General features: G+C 42.4%; 1 protein-coding gene across 2 annotated transcripts in view; it reads left to right on the top strand.

Annotated features, from left to right (window-relative positions):
• adgrd2 (adhesion G protein-coupled receptor D2) overlaps positions 1–27494 on the top strand; it is a 452918-nt gene that overhangs the window by 262782 nt on the left and 162642 nt on the right. The gene's annotated exons all lie outside the window — the stretch shown is intronic.

Here is a 27494-nt window from a genome sequence, read left to right as displayed (position 1 = left end):
ATTTTAGATTAGATTAGATATTCTTTATTGTCCCCAAGAGAAGAAAAAATGTGGATCTACATACACATTATATATATATATATATATATATATATATATATATATATATATATATATATCCATCCATCCATTTTCTAACCCGCTGAATCCGAATACAGGGTCACGGGGGTCTGCTGGAGCCAATCCCAGCCAACACAGGGCACAAGGCAGGAACCAATCCTGGGCAGGGTGCCAACCCACCGCAGTATATATATATATATATACATATATATATATATATATATATATATATATATAGTGATAGATGACCAGGAACCCTGCCCCGCTGGGATGCCTGGAGGAAGGAGGAACCAGGAGAGTGGCGCTTCTTTTCCCTAGGCACTCACCCGGTCCTTGCTCCCTGGGTGACAGCACTTCTGGGACACCAGGAAGTGCTGACAGACCAGGGATGGTTTATGCCCAGAGTGCTTCCGGGTGCAAGGACAGCACTTTAGGGAGTGCTGCCGGAAGTACATCATCAGGCACCTGGAGCACATCCGGGACAAGATAAAAGGGGCCGCCTCACTCCAATCAGGGTGCCGGAGTCGAGTGGAAGAAGGAGGAAGCTTGCGTGACAGGAGTGGAGGCGGCCAAACGAACCAAGGACTGAACTGTAAATGACTGTAAATATAATATTTGTGTAAAAATTTAAGTGTGTGTGGTGGACATTGCATTGTAATGTCTGTCTGTGGCCGGGCTAGCTTTTACATGGCATCCCATGTCAGACTGGACGGGCCGCTTCAGCTGGGGGAATGGGCGGTGTGATAGATGGCCAGGAACCCTGCCCCGTCAGAATGCCTGGAGGAAGGAGGAACCAGGAGAGTGGCACTTCTTTTCTCTGGGCACTCGGCCGGTCCTTGCTCCCTGGGTGACAGCACTTCTGGGACACCAGGAAGTGCTGACAGGCCAGGGATGGTTTATGCCCAGAATGCTTCCGGGTGCAAGGGCAGCACTTCTGCCACACTGGGGAGTGATGCCAGAAGTACATCGTCAGGCACCTGGAGCACATCCGGGATGAGATAAAAGGGGCCGCCTCACTCCAATCAGGGAGCCGGTGTCGGGTAGAAGAAGGACGGAGCTTGCGGGACAGGAGTAGATGCGGCTGAACGAACCAAGGACTGAACTGTAAATGATTGTAAATATAATATTTGTGTAAATAAAAGTGTGTGCAATGGACATTGCATTGTTGTGTCTGTCTGTGGCCGGGCTAGCTTTTACAATATACTGTGTATATATATATATATATATATATATATATATATATATATATATATATATATATATATATATATATAAACTGCTCAAAAAAATGAAAGGAACACTTTGAAAACACATGAGATCTCAATGGGATATCTACACTGCTGGCTGTCTCTTCTGCAATAGACTGCATTGATGATGTGTTAGGAATGAAAGGATGGCACATCGTTTGATGGAAATGAAAATAATCAACCTACAGAGGACTGAATTCAAATACACAACGAAAATCAAAGGGAAACAATGATGTGGCAGGCAGGCAGGCAGGCGAGTCCATTTGGCTGAAATTTCATTACAGCAACTCCAAATCGTACTCAGTAGTTTGAATGCAAAAAAAAATGACTGACAAAATCCTAATGAGACGATGGCTGGTGTCCTGAAGGATCTCCTCCCAGATCTGGACCAGGGCATCACTGAGCTCCTGGACAGCCTGAGGTGGTCTATTGGATTGAGGTCAGGCGAGTGAGCTTGGGGGGTCAGTCAATGGGATCATTTCCTTCATCTTCTCACCACATGAGGCTGGGCATTGTCATGCACCAGGAGGAACCCAGGAGCCACTTCACCAGCATAGGCTCTGACAATGGGTCCAAGGTTTTCATCCCGATACCTAATGGCATTCTAGCTTGTAGAGATCTGTGTGTCCCTCCATGGATATGCCTCCCCAGACTATCACTGACCCACCACCAAACTGGTCATGATGAATGATGATATAGGCAGCATAACATTCTCCACGGCTTCTCCAGACCCTTTCACGTCTTTCATATGTTCTCAGGGTGAAAAACACAGGGTGCCAGTGGTGGACCTGCCAATTCTGGCATTCCATGACAAATGCCAATTGAGCTCCACGGTGCCCACTAGAGGATGTCGGGCCCTCAGGCCATCCTCATGAAGTCTGTTTCTGATTGTTTGGTCAGAGACATTCACACCAGTGGCCAGCCTGCTGGAGGTTATTTTATAGGCTCTGGCAGTGCTCATCATGTTCCTCCTTGCCCAAAGGAGCAGATACTGGTGGGTCCTGCTGATGGGTTAAGAACCTTCTATGAGGGGCCCTGTCCAGCTCTCCTAGAGGAACTGCCTGTCTGTCTCCTGGAATCTCCTCCATGCCCTTGAGACTGTGCTGGGAGACACAGCAAATCTTCTGGCAATGACACTTATTGATGTGCCATCCTGGAGAAGTTGGACTACCTGTGCCACCTCTGTAGTGTCCAGGTATCCCCCCATGCTACCAAAAGTGACACTGACCGTAGCCAAATGCAAAATGAGTGACAAAACAGATGAGGAAGGAAAAATGTCCGTGGCCTCCCTCCAGCTGTTAAACCATTCATTCCTGTTCTGGGGGTCGTCTCATTGTTGCCCCTCTAGTGCACCAAAGCAGCTGAACCTGATGAACAAGCCCGTCTGCTACTTAACTGACCAGATCAATAGCCCACAAGTGTCATTGACTTAATGCTGATCATGATGATTGACCTCCAAGGTCAAAGATCAACCCAGGAAGTTCAAGGTAAAAAGTCAAATAACACGTAGCCTATAATTTGATACCCATATACTACGCTGAAACTCTGCACTACAGCTTTATATTAAAAGTGAAGAGTTTTGGAATTATTCCACTTTTTAATTTTATTTTATTTTACTTTAGAATCGACTCTCGGCAGCGGCCAGCAGGGTGAAAGTGTGGCCCATGCATACGGGCGCCGTTCTCATTCCTTACCACCTTCGCCATTACTTGCTCTACCTCTTCATATTTTAAATCATTCTTAAGGCAGATTGAAGACTTAAGAGCCAGCTTAAATGAAAAATTAAAGAAAATGTACTAATTGCAACACAAACTCTGACTTAATCAGTTTTAACGCGAAAAGATGCCGACGAAAGAAGAGAAGAAGCGGGCTGCCAGGGTGGTGAAAAGAAGAGCTGCTCAGAAAACAGCAAGCGCATCAACCTCTGAGCAAACAGATGATAAACGTACAGAGAAAGAGGAGGAAAACTAGGAATGCTCAAGTGTAGTCACGCCCTTACTGGTATAAATATATACTAGGGGGTCCTCCCTGCTCGCTTTGCTCACCAGCCACTTCACACCTTTGAAAAGGGCACCCCAAGGAGATGTGGTTGCTCCTCCGAAACCACTCTTTAAATGCTGATACAATGGGAAACAAATACCGTTTTTTTTGTACCTCCTCTTTGCTCGATCAGCTGCTGCCGTGCCCTGTGATCTGCATCTCGTGTGGCACTTCAAACATTAAAAAGTCTGTACAGCAGCTGTCCTACTCTTTGTCTTTTATTTCCGGCCCCGGGCTTGGTTAAATCTCTTGTTCTAGATATTTTTTAGTTTCTAATTTAAAAACAGAATAAGAATCAGAAAATCTAACAACATCGCATTAAAGTTCAATAAATTCTGAAAAAGAATTATAGCAAACATATATATGTAGGTTGTAAAATAAGCCCGATTTAAAGTGTGACAAAAAATGTGACATAAAAACGTCACTGTTGCACTTTTAGGTAGGCTTAGGACTTTGTATATATAGATATAGAAATATATTGTATGAGGCAGCCAGCATTCTTGCCTGGTCAGGATGCCTTCTGAATTGAAGGGCGCAGTAGCTTATAAAGGAAAATGACCTCCCCCAAAACCACTGACCCCCTTTGGCTGTCGCAGCAGCTCAGATTCCCACAGGGCGGTATGGGAGTTTTGGTATTCGTTGGCTAAGCCCTGTTGGGTTCAAGGGATTAATGAGTCCTTTTATGTAGGGTTCCCCCTGGTCACAAGGATGCGTCTCCCGGGTACTTGAATAAAAGGAGCCACCTGCCACTACTCCGAGAGCCAGAGTTAGGAGGAAGCAGACCAGGCTTGCCAGGAGGAGTGGAGAAGGAGAGGGACAATGTTTATCGATACATTGGTACTGTGTGTACTGTTACTGCACTGTGCTGCAGTGGGGAGCGAGGGCATAATTAGACATAACCTGTGAACACCCTCCAAACCCCACTTTATTAATCTACCCCCTTTTCTCCCACCTCACCTTCCTCATTTGCTATATATTGCCTTTGATTCCTGTATGTCTAATCATAGTCAACCCGGTAGGGTGTCAAAAGTTTAGGAGTAAAAAAGTATTTTAAGATATGTGATTGATTTTCTCCCTTTGTGGATATCTAATTACAAATACTGTATACAAACCATATGTCAGACCTTCACTTTACAGTAGATACAGTGGGATGCAAAAGTTTGGGCAACCTTGTTAGTAGTCATTATTTTCCTGTATAAATCGTTGGTTGTTACGATCAAAAATGTCAGTTAAACATATCATATAGGAGACACACACAGTGATATTTGAGAAGTGAAATGAAGTTTATTGGATTTACAGAAAGTGTGCAATAATTGTTCAAACAAAATCAGGCAGGTGCATAAATTTGGGCACCACAAAAAAGAAATGAAATCAATATTTAGTAGATCCGCCTTTTGCAGAAATGACAGCCTCTAAACGCTTCCTGTAGGTTCCAATGAGAGTCTGGATTGTGGTTGAAGGTATTTTGGACCATTCCTCTTTACAAAACATCTCGAGTTCATTTAGGTTTGATGGCTTCCGAGTATGGACAGCTCTCTTTAACTCACACCACAGATTTTCAATTCTATTCAGGTCTGGGGACTGAGATGGCCATTCCAGAACGTTGTACTTGTTCCTCTGCATGAATGCCTTAGTGGATTTTGAGCAGTGTTTCGGGTCGTTGTCTTGTTGAAAGATCCAGCCCCGGCGCAGCTTCAGCTTTGTCACTGATTCCTGGACATTGGTCTCCAGAATCTGCTGATACTGAGTGGAATCCATGCGTCCCTCAACTTTGACAAGATTCCCAGTCCCAGCACTGGCCACACAGCCCCACAGCATGATGGAACCACCACCATATTTGACTGGAGGTAGCAGGTGTTTTTCTTGGAATGCTGTGTTCTTTTTCCTCCATGCATAACGCCCCTTGTTATGCCCAAATAACTCCATTTTACTTTCATCAGTCCACAGCACCTTATTCCAAAATGAAGCTGGCTTGTCCAAATGTGCTTGAGCAGACCTCAAGCGGCTCTGTTTGTGCTTCCTCTGCATCACTCTCGCATACAGCATCTCCTTGTGTAAAGTGCGCCGAATGGTTGAACGATGCACAGTGACTCCATCTGCTGCAAGATGATGTTGTAGGTCTTTGGTGCTGGTCTGTGGGTTGACTCGGACTGTTCTCACCATTCGTCGCTTCTGTCTATCCGAAATCTTTCTTGGTCTGCCACTTCAAGCCTTAACTTGAACTGAGCTGGTGGTCTTCCATTTCCTCAATATGTTCCTAACTGTGGAAACAGACAGCTTCAATCTCTGGGACAGCTTTCTGTATCCTTCCCCTAAACCATGATGGTGAACAATCTTTGTCTTCAGGTCATTTGAGAGTTGTTTTGTGACCCCCATGTTGCTACTCTTCAGAGAAAATTAAAGGAGAAGGGAAACTTACAATTGACCCCCTTAAATACTCGGATTCACCTGTGTTTGTAGGTCAGGGGTCACTGAGCTTATCAAGCCAATTATGAGTTCCAATAATTAGTTCTAAAAGTTTGGGAATCAATAAAATGACAACGGTGCCCAAATTTATGCACCTACCTGATTTTGTTTGAACAATTATTGCACACTTTCTGTAAATCCAATAAACTTCATTTCACTTCTCAAATATCACTGTGTGTGTCTCCTATATGATATATTTAACTGACATTTTTGATCGTAACAACCAACGATTTATACAGGAAAATAATGACTATTAACCAGGTTGCCCAAACTTTTGCATCCCACTGTACATTTTATATATATATATGGGGACTGGGGAGCCCTGCTTTGTAGGGTTTTACCTGGGAATATTGTTTGAGACACCGGAAGTACTTCTGGGGATCTGATAAAAGGAACCAGCGGATTCTACTCCGGGAGCCAGAGTCGGGGTGAGGATGACGCTTTCCGGGAGGAGTGAAGGCGAAGAGTAAGAGAGAAGCCAAAGGAAGAAGGAAGAAGTGTGCAGTATTTCTCTGGACTTCATTTGTGCTTTGTACTGTGGTGAGAAGGTTTGAAACAAGGGAAGCGTTTCCCACAGCCAAAATAAAAAATATATGTTGCCGAACTTGTGTCCTGCGTCTGTCTGTGTCGGGGGGAAAAAAATAAATCATTATTGAGTAACTTATGGGCATTTTTGATAAGCATGTGCCTTTACAGTTTTGTCTGATGTCATCGATATTATCATTACTTTGTAGAAATTTTGTAGATCTTGAGGTATTGTCTCCTACACTGGCTTTGTACAAGGTGTAATCGTATAATCCAACATGGCCATGTTCCAGGGGTTAAAATGGAATAGTTGTGTTCTTAAAAGGTTTTGCCCTTTTTTGGACCATAATCAATAGATAAAGAAAAAAAACGACAGAAAATGAACATATAATGAAGACTGCATTAGTCACTGATCCCTCATTGATGCCATACATAATAAAACTGTGCCAAGCCACCACCAACCCTGCAGATTGTTCTTTTCTTAAAGCTCAAAGCCTTTTCAACTTGAAAGGGTGCATATTTCTACACAATGACACCTTTGTCCCGTCACTTTCATTTTTTTGTTTGTGGTGCAAAGGCAAATTCCGGTGGTATAAACTTAATGATTCCTAGAATATGATGTCTTGACGTTCTGTTTGATTTGAATAATGTGCTCATAATGGCTTAAGTTAGGGATAATTATAGTCTTCACCTTCACCATTAAAGCAACAAAAAGGAAGCAGAATTGAGTACTGGCCATCGCTAGATGCATCTACGTTCACCGTTACCAGTAAAGAAATGTGGCTTAAAGGTCTAGCATGATGCACACTCTGATCCCCGTCAGCAATCAAAATGCCACCGAGGTTAACAGAAGGTCCTTATGGTTTGGTCCACCAGCCTTCCTGCTCAGGAGGTTTATGATGAATGTTTTCAGTAGCTGTGTTACCCGGCAGGAAATTTTAGTTAAGACCTCCGTCATGGCGACATCGATAAATTGGGGATATCGGAAGTATAGTGTAGCTAACTAAATGTTTTTCTGGTATCATCACTATCCGACAGTATTCCCCTGGCCCCAAACAGGACCTGACAAGGAAGGTCCAGGGGAACACAACTCTTATAATTGACCTGCCAACATCCATAATAGGGGCTTGCCAGACAAGATGCTGCCACCCAGTGTACCGGGGGGATGTTCTTCCCATAGTATGCAGTCACCCACTGTGCTCTCCTTCCAGGTTCCCAAGCCCATCCTGGGTGTCACTCAGTAGGCAGCTGTTAACGTACCTTCTACATTCTGGTCCTGGCACGGAAAAGAAATTTTATCACTCCCTCCTGACTTATCGTTATCAAGTCCCCCCTGGTCAGGTAAGGGAGTGGGATTCCAGCGCGTCCCTCACACTGTGTACAATATATTTTTCTAATATTATTGGCAGGCAGTGTGGCATAGTGATTAAGGCTTTGGATTTCAAACCCTGAGGGTGTGTTTTGAAACCCCACTACTGACACCATGTAAACATGCACAGGTCACTTCACTTGCCTCTGACCCAATTGGAAAAACAAAAGAAATGGAACCAATTGCATCTCTCAAATATTGCTTGTCACCTCCTTATTATTAGGTCCCTGGAGCGGCACACTCTTGAACATGCTATACGCAGTTGTCCACGAGGAAAACATTCCTGCCATTGATCAATTCGTGCATTTCCTAGTGCCTTGGCTTTTGTTTATTGTCATTGTAAAACAAAGTGAATTCTTCTTGAATTCTGAATATGATACTTCATGTCAGGAGGTGAACGGATCAGCATGGATAACCAAGATGAAAGCTGGTATGCGTTTAACACTAGACTTACCAGAGCCTACGAAAAAACTTGTAGATCCAGCCCACCTTAAATCCGTTCACACCGCTGCACCAGCGTCCTTTGTCCTCTAAATGTGCCGATAAAGACAAGCTGCAAGCAGCCGGCTATTCCATCCCCCCACCGACTTAGAACGTACACAAACTTCTCCCAGCTCATGCCTTGATTGATTATTTGGGAGTGAAGTGGAGATTTAGAGTGGAAATAATAGATCGTTATTTGGAACACATGCATTTCATGTGTGTTCCGTTTCTACAGTAATCTGTCTAAACAAATTTTTAAAACAGAAATGTTTTTCACATTTTAGTAATAAATGACAAAATGTAAGCATAAACTATATAATGTATGAAGCCTGAAGTCCAAAGATCAAGTAAACACTTTCACAAAAGGTTCAAGGAAAGACAATAGCTAACGTGGCGTAGCGGTAAGATTTGCTGACTTGTAATCAAGAGTCCCCGGTTCGATCCTGCCATTTTCAGTAGTGAGCTGCTCTTATTGTCAATATTATACAGTACACACATACACTTGGTTTGCGTCTGTAAGACACAGACAGTGTGAACTATTAACATTTGAATCTGATGATTGCATATAGCGCTGAACTTACTGCTCTGTATTGTTCTTTCCTCTGCATGTCCTGGAGTACAAAAGAAACAGCATACAGCAACATGTGGTGACTGGCAAGATCGGGGTCACTGATTACAAACTGCAAGATGAAAGAAAGAGACAATATATGAGGAAACATCATCGTCCTAATGCAATATTATTTGAAAACGAACAGCGTCAGATCGGGTTTGAATATACGCCCGATCTGACGCTGTTCGTTTTCAAGTAATATTGCATGTATTGTGCGTTGATCCTGCTGCACTGAATAAGCTTACGCCTTCTGTAATATCGCCAGCGTATATTCAAACGCGATCTGACACTGTTCGTTTTCAAATAATATTGTATTAGTCCAATGATGTTTTCTGATTAATTTTATACCATTAATATTATTATAATTATAATAATTATAACTATTCATTTTAATCAAACAAGGCATGAGGTGGGAAAACTTAGTGAACGTTCTGCGATGGCGGGGGATGGAATAGCTGGCTGCTTGCTGCTTGTCTTAATCGTCACATTTACAAGACAAAAGACGCTGATGGAGAGGTGAGAACGGATTTAAGGTGGGCCGGATTTACGACTTTTCTCATGGGCTCTGGTAATTCTAGAGTTAAGGTCCGGTTTATACTTCACATTCAGAATGCGCACACCTTATGGCTGCCACACGTTCCCAGCGTTCATTTGACGCATCCTCAGAAATTAACTTGACACGTATTGCGAGAGTTGCAGTACCAGGATAAAGTCAGAATATGACGTCAATGACGTCAGAGTCTCTGTTTATTGTCTACACGTGACAGAAAGCCGCTTTGCGGCTCCTACAGGATCAATGTGCCCGCTTCGATGTTTGATGTGGTGAAGCAAAATGCCAGCATACAAATGCATTCGTGGTGCTTTTATATTCAAGCATTGCATATTCCCTCGCATGCCATCTTCTGGGACCGTCTTTTTTTTTGCCACCTTCACAATAGCAACAGAATGTACAGCGGCGTATTTGAGCCACAGAGAAAAGAAATTTGGACATGGTGAAAAGATGTATTTTGTGATTAAATTTCGACTTCAAAATGTCCGCTTTAATCTCAAAGTCTATTTTATCATTAAAGTAGAAAGTCATAAACATCATCTTAAAACTGACCCAGTTGTTAATCGCTATGTGCTCCTGGGGTTTCCTCCTGACCTGACAGCAGTGGCAGGCAGTTATTGCCACACAGAATACGTTAAATTTATAATATTCCAGCTCTCTGCACATTTACAGTTCTTAGATTTATACTTGATATCACTTTCATGATGAAATACTGTATAATAAAGTATGTACAGTCATATGAAAAAGTTTGGGAACCCTTCTTAATTCTTTGGATTTTTGTTTATCATTGGCTGAGCAACTTCCTTTTACTATATGACTAGTTGAGCCTCCTTTTCAAATCTAACAGCCTCTAGACGCTGTCCTCCTATAGCCTGTGATGAGTGTCTGGACTCTGATGGACGTATTTCTGACTGTTCTTCATACAAAATCTCTCCAGTTCAGTTCAATTTGATGGACAGCCTGCTTCAAATCATCCCATAGATTGTCGATGATATTCAAGTCAGGGGACTGTGATGGCCATTCCAGAACATTGTACTTCTCCCTCTGCATGAATGCCTTTGTAGATTTCCAACTGTGTTTTGGGTCATTGTCTTGTTGGAATATCCAACCCCTGCGTAACTTCAACTTTGTGACTGATGCTTGAACATTATCCTGAAGAATTTGTTGATATTGGGTTGAATTCATCCGACCCTCGACTTTACCAAGGGCCCCAGTCCCTGAACTAGCCACACAGCCCACCCCACAGCATGATGGGACCTCCACCAAATTTGACAGCAGGTAGCAGGTGTTTTTCTTGGAATGTGGTGTTCTTCTTCCGCAATGCAAAGCGCTTTTTGTTTTGACCAAATAACTCCATTTTTGTCTCATCAGTTTAAAACACTTTGTTCCAAAATGAATCTGGCTTGTCTAAATGAGCATTTGATACAACAAGCGACTCTGTTTGTGGCGTGAGTGCAGAAAGGGCTTCTTTCTCCTCACCCTGCCATACAGATGTTCTTTGTTTAAATTGCGCTGAATTGTAGAACGATGTACAGATACACCATCTGCAGCGAGATGTTCTTGCAGGTCTTTGGATGTGATCTGTGGGTTGTCTGTCACCATTCTCACAATCCTGTGCATATGCCGCTCCAGTATTTTTCTTGTCCTGCCAGACCCGCTGGGTTTAACAGCAACTGTGCCTGTGGCCTTCCATTTCCTGATTCCATTCCTTACAGTTGAAACTGACAGTTTAAACCTCTGAGATGGCTTTGTGTAGCCTTCCTCTAAACCATGAGAGTCAACAATCTTTGTTTTCAGATCTTTTGAGAGTTGCTTTGAGGATCTCATGCTGTCTGTCACTCTTCAGAGGAGAGTCAAAGGGAAGGAAGCCCAACTTGTAATTGACCACCTTAAATACCTTTGACCACTCATGACTGGACACTCCTTTCTGTGAAGTTCAAGGCTTAAAGAGCTCATCATACCAAGTAATCAGCATTGAGCAGTGACAGGCGTTCAAATCAGCACAATGACAAGGGGACCCAGATTTTTGCACAGCCAGTTTTTCACATTTGATTTAATTTCATACAACCAAAATACCGCTTCACTAAAAATCTTTGTTCGGAAAAAACCCCAATACTCCGATGTTCCTAGGAAATGAAAGACATACCACTGTTATCTTTATTGTTGAAAGGAGAGTCAATTATTATGTAGGCTGAGAGGGGTTCCCAAACCTTTTCATATGACTGTATGTTACATTTTACAGATAAATCGTTAACTTCATTTAAATAATGAATACCGTTAATAATTACACATGTAGGGGTGGCACGGTGGCGCTGCTGCCTCGCAGTAGGGAGTCACGGCCCTGGTGTTCCATGCCTGCAGTTTGCATGTTTTCCTGGTGGGTTTCCACAGTGTGCTCCGGTTTCCTTCCAGTGACATGAAGATTTGAGGATTTGGTGACGCTAAAATGAGGCAAGTGTGTATGTGTGTGCTTGCATTCCCCTTGCAATGAGCTGATACCCCATCCAGGGATCGTTTCTGCCTGGTGCCCAATGCTTGATGAAATGGGCGCATTCCTTGGATTGATGGATTTAACCATTAACCGTCCTTCCTTTTCAGAGATATTGTGGCCAGGTGTCCTCGGAATTTAATGAATGTTTCAATTCACAATACAGCGAAGCCGAACATTGTTTTCTCACCGTGATGATATCTCACACTGCCACCTGGTGGAATCTTCCATATTTACGTTAAGTACACTCGCAGGTATAAATGGTACACCACTTGCGTAGCAGTAGCGTCCACAGGCGTACGTGTCACTTCATGTAAAGTATAAACCCGGCCTAAGAGTGTCAGTCATCCAGAGTAACAAAAATAAAAAGTGACAAGCTTACCAGCCATTGAGCTTGGCATCTTCTTTGAGCTTCTCCCAACCTCCTCTTTCCATTTCAATACGTGATTGTGTCTCTTTTTTCCCCCTCCAGGACAGTTCCCCATCTTCAGTTGTAAATCAACCCATTTGGTTAGAGGTGCTATTCACTTGGCCCGTCAGTCACTTCTATTGATTGTGAGGTAGTGGAGATGACGGATGGGACAGCCAGCCTTGAAAAAATGGTCACTTTTGACAAACAGTAAAAATATTTGCTTTCTTACCTTAACCTGTTATATAAATATAATGAATAGTGTGACGGACGGCCAGGGCCCATGCCCTGCCAAGGCCCATGCCCGGCCAGGACGCCCCTTCTGTGTATGTGCCAGAGGATCAAGCATGGGCATCACAGTATCTCCCCTGGACCGCTTGGTGGCAGCCCCCCATGGTGACTGTGGTGCCTCAGATACCCCGCAGGGCTCCATGGAAGATGGAGTTCTCCACAGCCCTGTTGAGATCCGGGGTGGCCACCAGGAGGTTGTGCAGGGGTTCCTGGGCCTGTCTGGGCTGTAGTTCAGCCACACCCGGAGGTGCAATCGGAGGCAGGTGGTCAAGCACCTGAAGCACTTCAGGGTGAACTATAAAAAGGGCCAGCAGCCACCAGTCTAAGAGCCTGAGTCGGGAGGAGGAGGAGGACAACGCTTGCCGGGAGGAGTGGTGGTGCGAAGAGTAGTGTGTGTTTTGCTTTGTTTGGTTCTTTTGGGACTGTGTACTGCCTGTGGGACATGGGGAAGATGTGCCCCACATGTGAAGAAAAATAAAAGTTTATTTACTTTTATACGTGCCTCCGGTGTCAGTCTGTGTCGGGTCGGCGCCTATATAGCGCCTTTGTTACAATACTTAGTGTCCTATTTAAAAAGACACATTAAGTCTGTGGCTGCAAAGCTAAACTAGGCAAAACACAGTGACATATTAAGAAAACTGATTGACCGTCATGGCCGCGCACAGTCTGAAGCACACAGTGTTTAGGTCAGGACAACTTTTGTGTCATAAGATATTTTTGGATAAGAAAAAAAGAGTCCAATACAGTGTCCTCCATAATGCTTGAGAAATAGCAATGGCAAGGATTTTCCATTTTTTTAGCTTTGTGTTGCCTCTGCGGAATGGTTGGCTCATTATCTTGTTGTAGGATGAAGCACTGTCCACTGAGTTTGGGGGTCTTTCCTGAACTTGAGCAGATCAGATGTTTCTACACACCTCAGAATTCATTGTGCCGCTGCCGTCAGCAGTTCCATCATCAGTGAAGAGAAGTGTGCCAGGACCTGTGGCAGCCATACATGCCCAATCCAACACCCCCAGCACTGCCATGTTTAACAAATGAGGTGGTCTGCTTTGGATCTTGGGCCGTTCCTTATCATCTCCACACTTTGTTCTCACCATCACTCTGATGAGGTTCATCATTGTCTCATCTGCCCACCTTTTCCCAGAATTCTGCAGGCTCTTTGAAGTTCTATTTTCACAAATTGTAATCTGGCCATCCTGTTTTTGTGGTCTCTATCTTGCAGTGTGTCTTCTGTGTTTCTGTTCATGAAGTCTTCTGCTGATAGTCGTCTCTGACACACACACATTAAACCCCCCCGTAGACTGTTTCTGATCTGTCACACATACATCTGGGGCTTTTTCTTGACCACAGTGAGGATTCTTCTGTCATCAGCAGTGGAGACCTTCCTTGGCCTACAAGCCCCATTGTGATTCCTGAGCCCACCAGTGTGTTCTTTCTTCTTCATGATATTTCATACAGTTGATTTGCTCATCCTAAGGTTTATCTGATATCTCCAATGGTTTTATTCTCGTTTTTCAGCCTCCTAATGGCTTCTTTGACTTTCATTGGCACAGCTCTTGTCCTCATGTTGAACAATGGTGACTACAGACTACAAAGGGGAGAAGCAGGCCGAGGTGTCTTATGAAGCCATGAAACCCACCTGAGGAATCACAAACACCGGTGACGCCAATTGTCACACACATTATGGCACCCTGAAATGGGGGGACCTCACAGATAAAGTGTCATTTTTACATGATGTGGCCGAAATGGATAGTGGATAGGACTGGCAAACTTTGTTGGGCCGAATGGCCTGCTCTCATCTCGATTGTATCTTATGAAGCAATGAGGCCCACCTGAGGAATCACAAACACCTGTGGCGCCTAAACATTATGGTGGCCCAAAATGAAGGGCCCGTGTCCCCCAGAGGGGACTGGGTGGTCTCATGGTCTGTGAATCCCTACAGATTTTATTTTTTCTCCAGCCGTCTGGAGTTTTTTTTTTTTGTTTTTTCTGTCCACCCTGGCCTTCGGACCTTACTCTTATTCTATGTTACTTAATGTTGACTTATTTTATTTTCTTACTGTGTCTTTTATTCTTCTGTTCTTTAATATGTAAAGCACTTTGAGCTACTGTTTGTATGAAAATGTGCTATAGAAATAAATGTTGTTGTTGTTGTTGTTGTTGTGTAGAGCAGGGGTGTCGGATTCCAGCCTGAAGGGCCTCAGTGGCTGCAGCCTTTCACTCTAACCCTTTTCCTAATCGGTGACCAGTTTTCACTGCTAATTAACTCCTTTCCCTTCATTTTAATAGCCCTGTTTTTAAGGATTCGGTTCTCTGGATTGATTCTTTTCTTCATTAAATGGCAGCCAAATAGAAACGAAATGTAAAACGAGCCACCAGATGACCAGCTAAATTGGGGCTACAAACACCAACCAATTTCACTCCAACCAATTCCTTAATGAGAAGTTGATTCTTGCTGTTAATTAAGCCCGTTATGTAACTCCGTGGCTCGTTGCTGCTCTCATTCTGCCACAGCAGACATTTTCAAAACGGTGGATTTTTCCGTTTTTTCTAAGAACGCCGTCAAAATGTTTTGGTGACCTGAGAGATCAACCTTACCGAGACCTTCACCTTTCTTTATTTTCAGATACTGTGGTGAGCTGGTCATGTGGCGGCTTGTTGTAGCGGTCAGGAGCCGCTAAGATTCACACCGTCAGTTTGACGGTGATTTATTTATTTTAGTGGTGGATTACCAGGGACAACCCCAGCCTTGGAACGACACACACACACTACAGAGACCAAATAAAGCACGCTGGGAACATTAACTGATAAAGAATATATCCATCCGTCCATTTTCTAACCCGCTGAATCCAAATACAGGAGGTCACGGGGGTCTGCTGGAGCCAATCCCAGCCAACACAGGGCACAAGGCAGGAACCAATCCTGGGCAGGGTGCCAACCCACCACAGGACACACACCCACACACCAAGCACACACTAGGGACAATTTAGAATCACCAATGCACCTAACCTGCATGTCTTTGGATTGTGGGAGGAAACCGGAGCGCCCGGAGGAAACCCACGCAGACACGGGGAGAACATGCAAACTCCACGCAGGGAGGACCCCGGAAGCGAACCCGGGTCTCCTAACTGCAAGGCAGCAGCGCTACCATTGCGCCACTGTGCCGCCCATAAAGAATATATTGTAAGGAAATGAAATAAACGAAATGAAAACAATAATACCACCCCTGACCCCTTCGGCGATATTACATTTAACAAAGAAACACAATAAACACGCAGCAAAGTCCATGTAAACCAAACCGGATGAAATGAGAAGTGGTGAAGTTAAGTCCAGCGATCTGTATGTTGAAAGGGTGAAAGAGAACTCAGTCCTACCGGTAGTTACTGAAAGGATGAAGTCAGATGGATGGTTCAGGAGCGCTCCAATCTTCCGGAAAACCAGTAAATTCCAACACAGTCCTCAGTGCACAGGTAGACAGACGATCCAGACCCCAACAAACGAATACAGTCCAGGACACAATGATTAATTAAGGTTCACCAACAGCGGAAGCACGGCAGATAAACGTAACACACAAAGCACCAAAACAAAAAAAAAAAAGCTTTCTCCTATTTGACACCTGCCCTCCTTTTAAACCCCTCTGGCCACCTTTGACCCCAACAGCCCCTGCAAGGACTGCTGGGAGTTGCAGTTCTAACTATTAGTAGCATTGCTACATGTTTTGTGCCTCATTCTTGTTTGGCTGCTAATTTAGGAGAAAGAAACAACTAAGGGGCCTGAGTCAAGTGAATTAAAATTAAGGCAAAAGACGTTAATTAGCAGCAAAAACAGGTCACTAATTAAGATGATGGTTAGAATGAAAACCTGTGGCCCACCAGGACCGGAGTTTGACACCCCTGGTGTAGAGCAAGTGTGCTGACCAAAATGTCTGCAGATCTTTTCAATGAAAGTCTACAATGTGCACTTTAATCACAAGTCTGGATTGTTTGATTTGTCATTATGAACTGTGGGGCAGGGGGGACAATCAAGGAAAAATGTGTCTTTGTCTCAAAACATTTTGAGGTCTTTCACAATCTCATATTTTCGTACTCGTTTAATTTTTATCAGTTCTTGATAATTAAGCCGCACTTTATTTGCATTGAAAAGCTCTCAGTATGAATGTTTTGCTGCCAGCACACTCGGGGCCGTTTTAATGTATGGGCACTGGTCGGGTTTGGGGCCCAGAAGCATAGGGGTCTACGGTGTTTCTGATGACTATGTATGTTTCTGTTTTACTATCAAAGCAGGGACCCCCAGCCCACTACTTTGCCCAAGTGGTCTATAATGCTGTTTAGACGGCCCTGAGCACACTGTATATCAGTGCTTTAGGGTATTTGAAATTATTGCAGGGAAATCTGTTCAGCCCTGGCAAGACAAATTCCTCCATCTTTGCCTCTTTCTTTCTGCTGGTGTTTTTTTTTTTAATTTATTGAGAGGTAGGAAAGAACTAAATAGAATTGGCGCTGGAGCGTTTCAAATAAGTGGAAACTGGACCAGAAATCTGTCTTGTGGGAGTCTCCCACATTTCTCTTTGAAGGACAGGTCATGGCTGGCATCCAGCAGATCGCTACCAGTCTGCTTGCCAGAAAACGTATATAGATGAAGAACATCTCTTATTGCATTAAAGATGGATGGCTTTTATTGTAGCTGTTTTATCTTTCCCAACCAACAAAAAAAACACACAAAAAACTTGCAGATATGCCATAAATCAGAACGTGTGTGATAGGATATCCTCTGAGCACAGTGCTTGAAGTTCTAATTAATCAGAATCCCTTGGTCTGCGTTTGACCCTAAAAAGATGCTTGTTAATTTAAACTTACTGCACACATCCTGCTCAGATTTTGGGGAGGGAATATGTTTTTTTTTTTTGTCATTTTTGGCAGCCAGTTGGATTTTGTGTTTAGCTTTGTACTTGAGAAAATGAATTGTGTGTGGAATTCGGGATCTTACGGGAAAAGGGAAGGAAGCACTTGTTCTGTGTTGCATATCTGGCAAGAAAAAAGGACAAAAATAAAATAAATAAAGTCACACCTGCAGTAGATCCGGCTGGGGCGAGGAAAGAGTAGGGGGGTGCCATCCCATCATGCCCCACAAAACCCTTCCCAGTATTATATGCATTGGACTTTTCTTTAATGCCAATTTGAGGCCTGTAGGGGGTGCTGCAGCACCACAAACACACCAGGCACAAGTCTACAAACACGGGTCCAGGGTGTAAATAAATGATTTATTGCAGGAAAACCTCCAAACGGGCTCCTTCCCAGTTGGCACAATCATAATTCTCTTGTTTCTTCTCTTGTCTTTTTGTCAGGTTTCAGCCAGCATGTCTACCCTGGCTGGGGTTTAAAGTGTCATTTCTTGTTGGTCTTTCATTATTTTTTGCAATTTTATTTGTATTAATTTAATTTCATTTATTATGCATCTTTCTAATTCTATGCTGGAAAAGGGAAAGGGCTTTCTTTAGTGATGTCCCTTGTGCTTTGTGGATGGTCCCACAAGGGGCGGGGCCATCTGTCCATCACCACCAAGGATGGCTCTCCACCCTGTTTAAGGGAGGGCCTCCCATAATTCCTGGCGGTTCATTGAACAAAGTGCAGAGTTATTGTTAGTTAACTGTTTCTTTGCTTTTGCCTTTTGATTTTTTGGATATCGAACCTATGCTCTCTTTCTCGACTTCATCTTGGGATTTTTGTATTGAGACTGTGCAATCATTTTTTAAATCCGTCTTGACTTTGATTTTTTGGATACTGTATTTGGACTCTGTTTTCTGAGTGTACCTTTGCCTTTCAAGTGACTGCTGTGAAAATAAACCTTTTATTATTATTAAGATTTGCCTTGGCCCTTTGGGATTCTATAGGGTGGTCCAGATCTAATTATGCAACTTTTAATGCAACGCAGGAAAGCAATGCAAGACAAAAGAATTGTTCGAAATATCTTGTAATGAACGAAAATGGACTTACATTGAATTAATTCACTGGTTTTCCATGTAATGTCCCACTTGTCCTCCATTCAGTTCTGAATTTTCTATGTAATAACCTTAATAAGTTATAGCGTAATGGAAATTGCATAATTAGATGTGGACCACCCTATAGTCGGGGTATTAGACAGTGTTTTCTCCCTCTAGTGGGCAACATTGGAAGTGTTTTTGCAGCTGTTCTTTTTGAATTCAGCCACCAAGTGACACTTCTCTTCTTCCACTCCTCTCAGGCAGGCTTTGTCCACTTCCACCATGACTCCAACTTGCCTGGGTGAGGTTGGGAGGGCTTCTTTCTGGTGCCACACGATCACACCCTGGAAGCAGCTCCAGATCAGAGAGAACTGCCTTAAAGTGCTTGCGTCCTCTCCTACACAGCTCCCTCTAGTGGTACCCCGACAGGGCTGTTCCTTCAGGACTACAATAGGCTGTATGCACACTCTCTTCTGGATTACGCGTCCGCCAGCTTCTGCGCTTCTGGTACAGATATCAGAACTGACTAGCGATGGTGTTTTTCACCCGATCGCTTCAAGCCATGCCCAGACTTACGGTAAACGACATACTGTAAGTCGTATTATTCAAACATTGTGCCAAACATCAGGAGCTAATAAGGAGAAGGGCTTCAGTCAACATGCCTCACGCTACAGCCATAGTACTAGGGTGTTGTACCGTGTTAGCCATTATGAATGTGGTGAGAAGTCAAGCAAAATGACACCTTTTATTGGCTGACTATAAAGATTACAATATGCAAGCTTTCGAGGCAACTCAGACCCCCTTCTTTGAAAGCTTGCACATCGTAATCTAAAAAGTTAGCCAACAAATGGTGTCATTTTGCTTGACTTCTTACTGAGCTACATCCACAATTACGAATGTAAGATCCAGACCTATTAAAAACTTCTGTCTGCTATGAACTTACATGGGACAAATATGTGATTACATTAGGCTTCTTGAACTAAACTAGAAATTCAATGATTAGCCATTTAACTTTATTCAAGGACAGGTGAATATGTATGTAAGTTTAATACATAATAACACAAGTCTACTGGACGTCTTACCTTGTAAAACAGCAAGCGTCTCTGTCTGAGCCGGCAAAACGCCAAACCCTTGCCTCATTATAAGGGTCTCCATTTGTTTCCCCTTTTCTGAGAGACATGTTGTCATCGAGCACTAGGTCGACAAGTGCTGGATTCAGAGACGAAGCATGCCTTTCACATCTACTCTATCTATCTATCTATCTATCTATCTATCTATCTATCTATCTATCTATCTATCTATCTATCTATGATATAGAGCCTTTCACATCTACTCTATCTATCTATCTATCTATCTATCTATCTATCTATCTATCTGTCTATCTATTATATAGTGCCCTATCTATCTATCTATCTATCTATCTATCTATCTATCTATCTATCTATCTATGATATAGAGCCTTTCACATCTACTCTATCTATCTATCTATCTATCTATCTATCTATCTATCTATCTATTATATAGTGCCTTTCACATCTATCTATCTATCTATCTATCTATCTATGATATAGAGCCTTTCACATCTATCTATCTATCTATCTATCTATCTATCTATCTATCTATCTATCTATCTATCTATCTATCTATTATATAGTGCCTTTCAGATATCTATCTATCTATCTATCTATCTATCTATCTATCTATCTATCTATCTATCTATCTATCTATCTATCTATCATTAGTGCCTTTCCTATCTATCTATCTATCTATCTATCTATCTATCTATCTATCTATCTATCATGTAGTGCCTTTCCTATCTATCTATCTATCTATCTATCTATCTATCTATCTATCTATCTATCTATCTATCTATCTATCTATCTATCTATCTATTATCCTCCTCCTCCCAGAGCCGCCACCAGGGGCAGGCAGCCATGACACTTGTCAGCTTACTATGAATCATCATCCGAAGTCGCCAATGGGACAGCCAAGGTCATACAGCAATTGTTTCATTCTTGTAAGCGCGGCTATCACTGGTGCCATGGTTTGAGCCTATGCCATATCGGTTTAAACTCAGTATCCCGCGTTCATTGGGCTGGCGACATTGTATTAGTTATTAATATGAGTGCCACTAGTTCCGCCGAGTGAAATTCTCACCAGAGCCAGATAAGCCTACTAAGAATTGCACTCGTCGTTGCACCCACCGTCCAAGAGAGACCTGTAGCTGAACATCTCCAGGATATAAGGGGGGGCCTAGCTAGTTCAAATATCAGAGCTTTAAACTTGCAACATCTTTTGGGAATCATAAGAGAAGAAGAAATTGCAGAAATTGCTGGTATGTATAGATACGATATTATATAACGGATATACTCACGAAAAAGTTCTCATGTGGGACTTGATTTTACCATATAATTTCCGGTATTTTATAATGTATAAGTCGAATGCAGAAAACTCATGCTATTGGTCCAAAAAATTACAATATGCTAATGCCCAACTGAGAGAGCAACCACGGGGCACACAGCCTTTTTTTTTCGTCGTATTGTACCTACGTGACCACACGGTGATACCCAAACTATTCCAAAGAGACGTTTGCACTGATTATCGAATTTTTGTATCTCACACCCTCTTACTTCTTTATCGTAAGAGTATCCCTTATCTACGCCAGAGCGATTGATCAGAAGAAAATATGAATCTGGTTTTAAATTAAAAGTCATTGAAGTGGCGAAAGAAATTGGTAACTGTTTAAGTTCTCCCGCGGATAAGTCAGGACTAGATTTTACTGTATAATTTCTGGTATTGTATAATGTCTGTCGTATAAGTTGAATGCGGAAAACTCTTGCTATTGGTCCAAGAGATTACAACAACAACAACAACATTTATTTCTATAGCACATTTTCATACAAACAGTAGCTCAAAGTGCTTTACATGATGAAGAATAGAAAAATAAAGACACAATAAAAAAAAATAAGTCAACATTAATTAACATAGAATAAGAGTAAGGTCCGATGTCCAGAGGGGACAGAAAAAACAAAAAACTCCAGACGGCTGGAGAAAAAATAAAATCTGTAGGGATTCCAGACCATGAGACCGCCCAGTCCCCTCTGGGCATTCTACCTAACATAAATGAAACAGTCCTCTTTGTATTTAGGGTTCTCATGGAAGGACTTGATGATGATGATGGTCACGTAGACTTCTAGCTTTCAGTCCATTAATGTTGGTGCATCATGATGCTTTGAGTAGCTGGTGGTAGCGCAGGTAGCGCCACCACAATTGAAACCAGAAAAAGAAACAGAAGAGAGAGTTGGGGTCAGTCAGATTTTAGAGCCACCATGAGTAGTTATTATGATGAATTGAACATACAGAGTATCAGGATTAAGTTAAAGTGAAGTTATAAAAGGCCATGTTAAAGTAATGTGTTTTCAGCAGTGTTTTAAAGTGCTCTACTGTATCAGCCTGGCGAATTCCTATTGGCAGGCTATTCCAGATTTTAGGTGCATAGCAGCAGAAGGCCAGCCTCACCACTTCTTTTAAGTTTAGCTTTTGGAATTCTAAGGAGACACTCATTTGAAGATCTAAGGTTACGATTTGGAATATAAGGTGTCAGACATTCCGATATATAAGATGGGGCGAGATTATTTAAGGCTTTATAAACCATAAGCAGAATTTTAAAGTCAATCCTGAATGACACAGGCAACCAGTGTAGTGACATCAAAACTGGAGAAATGTGTTCGGATTTTCTTTTCCTAGTTAGGATTCTAGCAGCTGCATTCTGCACTCGTTGCAAATGATTTATGTCTTTTTTGGGTAGTCCTGAGAGGAGTGCGTTACAGTAATCTAGTCGACTGAAAACAAAAGCGTGAATTAATTTCTCAGCATCTTTCAATGATATAAGAGGTCTAACTTTTGCTATGTTTCTTAAGTGAAAAAATGCTGTCCTAGTGGTCTGATGAATATGCGATTTAAAATTCAGATTACAGTCAACGTTACCCCTAAGTTTTTTACTTCCGTCTTAACTTTTAATCCTAATGCATCAAGTTTATTTCTGATAACCTCATTGAATCCATTATTGCCAATTACTAAAATTTCAGTTTTCTCTTTATTTAGTTTGAGAAAATTACTATTCATCCATTCAGAAATACCAGTAAGACATTGTGTTAGTGAATCAAGAGAGTCGGGTCATCAGGTGCTATTGATAAGTACAGCTGTGTGTCATCAGCATAGCTGTGGTAGCTCACGTTGTAACCTGAGATAATCTGACCTAACGGAAGCATGTAGATTGAGAATAACAGCGGACCCAGGATAGAGCCTTGTGGAACACCATATCGGATATCATGTGTCTTTGAGATTTGATTACCACAACTAACAAAGAATTTTCTCCCTGCCAGGTAGGATTCAAACCAATTTAAGACACTGCCAGAGAGGCCCACCCATTGACTAAGGCGATTTCTAAGAATATTATGATCAATGGTGTCAAATGCAGCACTCAGATCTAAGAGGATGAGAACAGATAAATGGCCTCTGTCTGCATTTACCCAAGTCATTTACTACTTTAACGAGTGCAGTTTCTGTGCTGTGATTTGTTCTAAAACCTGACTGAAATTTATCAAGAATAGCATGTTTATTGAGGTGGTCATTTAACTGCATAATGACTGCCTTCTCTAGAATTTTACTTAAGAAGGCAGGTTAGAGATGGGTCTAAAATTTTAAGAGCAGAGGGGTCAAGATTATGTTTCTTAAGTAGGGGTTTAACTACAGCAGTCTTAAGACAGTCTGGGAAGACCCCCGTATCTAATGACGAATTTACTATGTCAGAATATTGTCAATTAGCACGCCTGATACTTCTTTGAAAAACCTTGTTGGTATTGGGTCAAGGACGCAGGTGGAGGGTTTCAGTTGAGAGATTATACTATGTAATTCAGGTAAATCTATCCTGGTGAAAGCATTTAATTTGTTTATAACGGAGTACCGGGGCTTTGGAGGTTCTGCAGTGTTGGGGAGATATACTATGTTATCTCTAATATCATTAATTTTTTGATTGAAAAATACAGCAATGTTCTCACAGGTTTCACTGGAAGTATTCTGGGGGCATTCCTTTGTGTTACCTGGGTTTAACAGACGATCAATTGTAGAAAATAAGACTCTGGGATTACTAGCATTGTTATTTATAATATTAGAGAAATAGCAGCGTCTCTCAAGACGGACTGTGTTATTGTATTCTGTTATTTTAACTTCAATATCTCATAATGGATAGTTAGTTTAGTTTTCCTCCATTTACGCTCAGCTCTACGACATGTTCTTTTAAATCAGACACTCTTTGTGTCTTCCATGGTATAACAATGCTAGAAGATTTTTTAACTGTCTTTTCAGGTGCAACTATGTCAACAGCAGCTCTTACTTTAGAATTAAATTTTCCACCTTACTATTTACATTATCCTCGCTATTATAGTTGGCACTATAAACGGACTGATTGCTTAGAATGTTTGTAAGTTTTAAAGCTGCTGATGAGTCAAAGAAGCGTTTTTTAACAAAATGCTTCTCATGAGTGTTTTCTATTTTTATTTCTATATTAAATAGTAGAAGGAAATGGTCTGATAGACCAATATCAATGACCTGCTTTATATCAACTTTAAGTCCTTTAGTAATCACTAAGTCTAATGTATGACCTGCTTTATGTGTAGGCTGATTAACAGCTGTCTCAAATCAAAAGAGTCCAGGAGGTTCATGAATTCTTTTACTTTTTGGTCACACTGATTGTCGATATGAAAGTTAAAGTCGCCGACCATTAAGAGTGTGTCATAGTTCGTAATTAAAATTGACATTAGGTCAGAGAATTCCTCAAAGAAAGACGTGTTATATTTAGGAGGTCTATACACGGATAATACGAGAACGTGAGAATCTCCATGAATAACAACGGCGAGATACTCAAAGGACTTAAATTTACCAAAACTAACATCTTTACATTTTAACCGGCTCGAGTAAATGTTTGCCAAGCCGCCCCCCTTTTTTCCCTGGCGGTCTGCACGAGTAAAACTGTAATCCGGAGGCGCAGATTCGATTAAAACAGCCGCCATCTGAGTTAAGCCATGTTTCACTTAGTGCAATAAAATCAATGTTTCTATCACTAATAAGATCGTTTATAAAAAATGTCTTGTTAGTTAAAGCTGTAATATTTAATAGAGCCATATTTAATGTTTCTGAAGGGCAGAGCTGATTTTTATGCGTGTTATTGGTAATCAGAACAAAAATTAAGTTATTTTTGTTAACGCCACTCTGTGTGTATTTTTTCTGTAATCTACAATCTGTTTTAATAGTTTTAATGCATTGTTGATCTAAAATAGTAATTGCAATTAAATTATTGGTGTTTATGCCGCACTGCCTAGATTTTTTACGTGCATTAAGATTGGTTATTAGATTATCAATGTTGTGCACTTTAACGGAAGACTCTGTTAAGCCATTACATAATTACAGTTGCTCAAAATTTCAATGTGATTGACATTAAGCTTGAGTGTAGCATAAGCAGGTCACTCAGTCAGCTTGGGCAGGCAAAATTATCGTAGTACGGAGCCAGGGGGTCCGAGTGCTCAGCCGTAATTGTCAGGGGTCCAAGATTTTCTGGCAGCAGGGCTGCTCCTCCTCAACCCGGTGTATCATCCTCCTCTCCCAAAGAAAAATTGTTCCACTCAAACAAACCAGGAAGCCCTCCCTTCTTCAACAGTCGGCCACCCGGTCTCGGACCCTGGGTCACGAAATTCCTCTTTTTTTTTTTAAAATGCCAGCTACAAGCTAGGGTAGGAAGATTAACCGTAGCCCCCATCTCTCTCTGGATAGCGACGATCCATTTAGATCACGTCAGAGGGAAATGTATGAAAACGTAGTACCCTGTTGTACTTACTGGAAGCACAGCATAAAAGTACACAGCGGTGTTTATCTGTAGAGTGTGAAATGATTGTACAGAGACAGAAAGAGGTTTGGGGGCAGCCACCCGTATACCTGAATCAGGCTGCAAAGAAAATTGGTTCCAAACGACACACTTCAGTCCAACAATACAATGACAACTACAGTATAGGCAAACATGGCAGTTTTAAAGCCAGGCAAGGGAAGTGATGTCAGCCAGGCAGGAACCGGAAGTGATGTCATCGAGTCCTGGCAAAATTTTGCATGTTTGGTCTGCCGGTGAGAAAGAGGAAGGATTAGTGTACTCTGCCACTCCCTGGTCTGGCATGGAGTTATCCCTTTGTGAGCCCTTCAGCTGTCTCCCATGCACACGTGTGTGACAAGAGCTATCTTCTCAGACAAAAATCAAAAATCACAACTGCAGTATGGACAACGGAAGTGACAGAGCTGACTGAGATTTCACCGGGAAGTACATCAGCCTGTTCCCAAGTGTACAAATGGGAGCTGTACCTAAGGGATGCTGCCACCTGGTGTGCCGGGCGACTTCATGGCCCCCAAGAGGCAGTCCTTTCCCTGTCCTTCTGTTATACCTTTCCAGGCCAGAAATGCTACCCACAACCAACCCAGCCAGGATGCCTGTCCATCCAGATCCTTCTGTGATTAGTGATCCATGGTGTTGTGCAAGTTTTAAATAAATAATCATATTCCGTGAAGTACAGGCTGCGGTCGGTGTGCCTGGCTGATCACACATACAGTGGAACCTCGAGATACGATCACCTCTGTATACGAGAAATTCAAGATAAGAGGAAAGTATGAGTGAAAAATTTGGATCTAAATACGAGCATTGGCCCGCGTAAAGAGCCACGAGCCAGGCTGTGGGTATGCGTGACGCGTTTTACCGATCCGCCTCGACTCGGGGATTCACCCAAGCTGACGCCGCCAGTCCGTCAGCTCACTCAGTGTTCCTTGTTCTCCCGTAGCGTGAGGATCTACGCGTTTCTGCGCTTGTGATTTCATTGTTTCGCTGTAGCAGTTCGCCGTATAAGCGTATCCAAAAATATCAAAGACATGCAGACGGAGAATAGGAGACGAATGCCGTCAAGAGGAGAGAGAGAGAGAAAGACAGGCGAGCGAGAGAGATAAGGAGAGAGAGAGCGAGAGAGCGAGATAGATAAGGAGAGAGAGAGCGAGAGAGATAAGGAGAGAGAGACTTGCACGAGAAATATGATCACATGACGCTCAGCAGACAAAGTGTATCCATGCTACTTGTATTGCAAGACAAGATTTTATCAAGTCAAAATCAAAAAATTTAGTTCGTCTTGCAAAACACTTGAGAAACCGAGGTTCCACTTGTATATATTATTTATCAGTGTTATTTGTTAGGAAAATTGATTTTTATGTTGATGTTTTTGGGGGTGCGGAACGGATTAACTGGATTTCCATTATTTTCAATGGGGAAGTTTGTTCTAGATATGAGAAATTCGCTATAGGAGCTCAGTGCTGAAACGAATTAAACTTGTATCTCGAGGTTCCACTGTACATGTGCAAGTGCAAGCGTCTGTCAGGTGCCTCAGACTTAGAGTGCATCCGGAAAGTATTCACAGCGCATCACTTTTTCCACATTTTCTTATGTTACAGCCTTATTCCAAAATGGATTAAATTCATTTTGTCCTCAGAATTCTACGCACAACACCCCATAATGACAAAGTGAACAGCCTTTGCTCAATACTTCGATCCACCTTTGGCAGCAATTACAGTCTCAAGTCGTTTTGAATGTGATGCCACAAGCTTGGCACACCTATCCTTGGCCAGTTTCGCCCATTCCTCTTTGCAGCACCTCTCAAGCTCCATCAGGTTGGATAGGAAGCGTCGGTGCACAGCCATTTTAAGATCTCTCCAGAGATGTTCAATCGGATTCAAGTCTGGGCTCTGGCTGGGCCACTCAAGGACATTCACAGAGTTGTCCTGAAGCCACTCCTTTGATATCTTGGCTGTGTGCTTAGGGTCGTTGTACTGCTGAAAGATGAACCGTCGCCCCAGTCTGAGGTCTGAGTCTATCTATCTATCTATCTATCTATCTAT

Source organism: Polypterus senegalus, chromosome 9, assembly GCF_016835505.1.
Source record: "Polypterus senegalus isolate Bchr_013 chromosome 9, ASM1683550v1, whole genome shotgun sequence".
Lineage (NCBI taxonomy): Eukaryota > Metazoa > Chordata > Cladistia > Polypteriformes > Polypteridae > Polypterus > Polypterus senegalus.
This window is presented reverse-complemented; position numbering and strand designations above follow the sequence as displayed.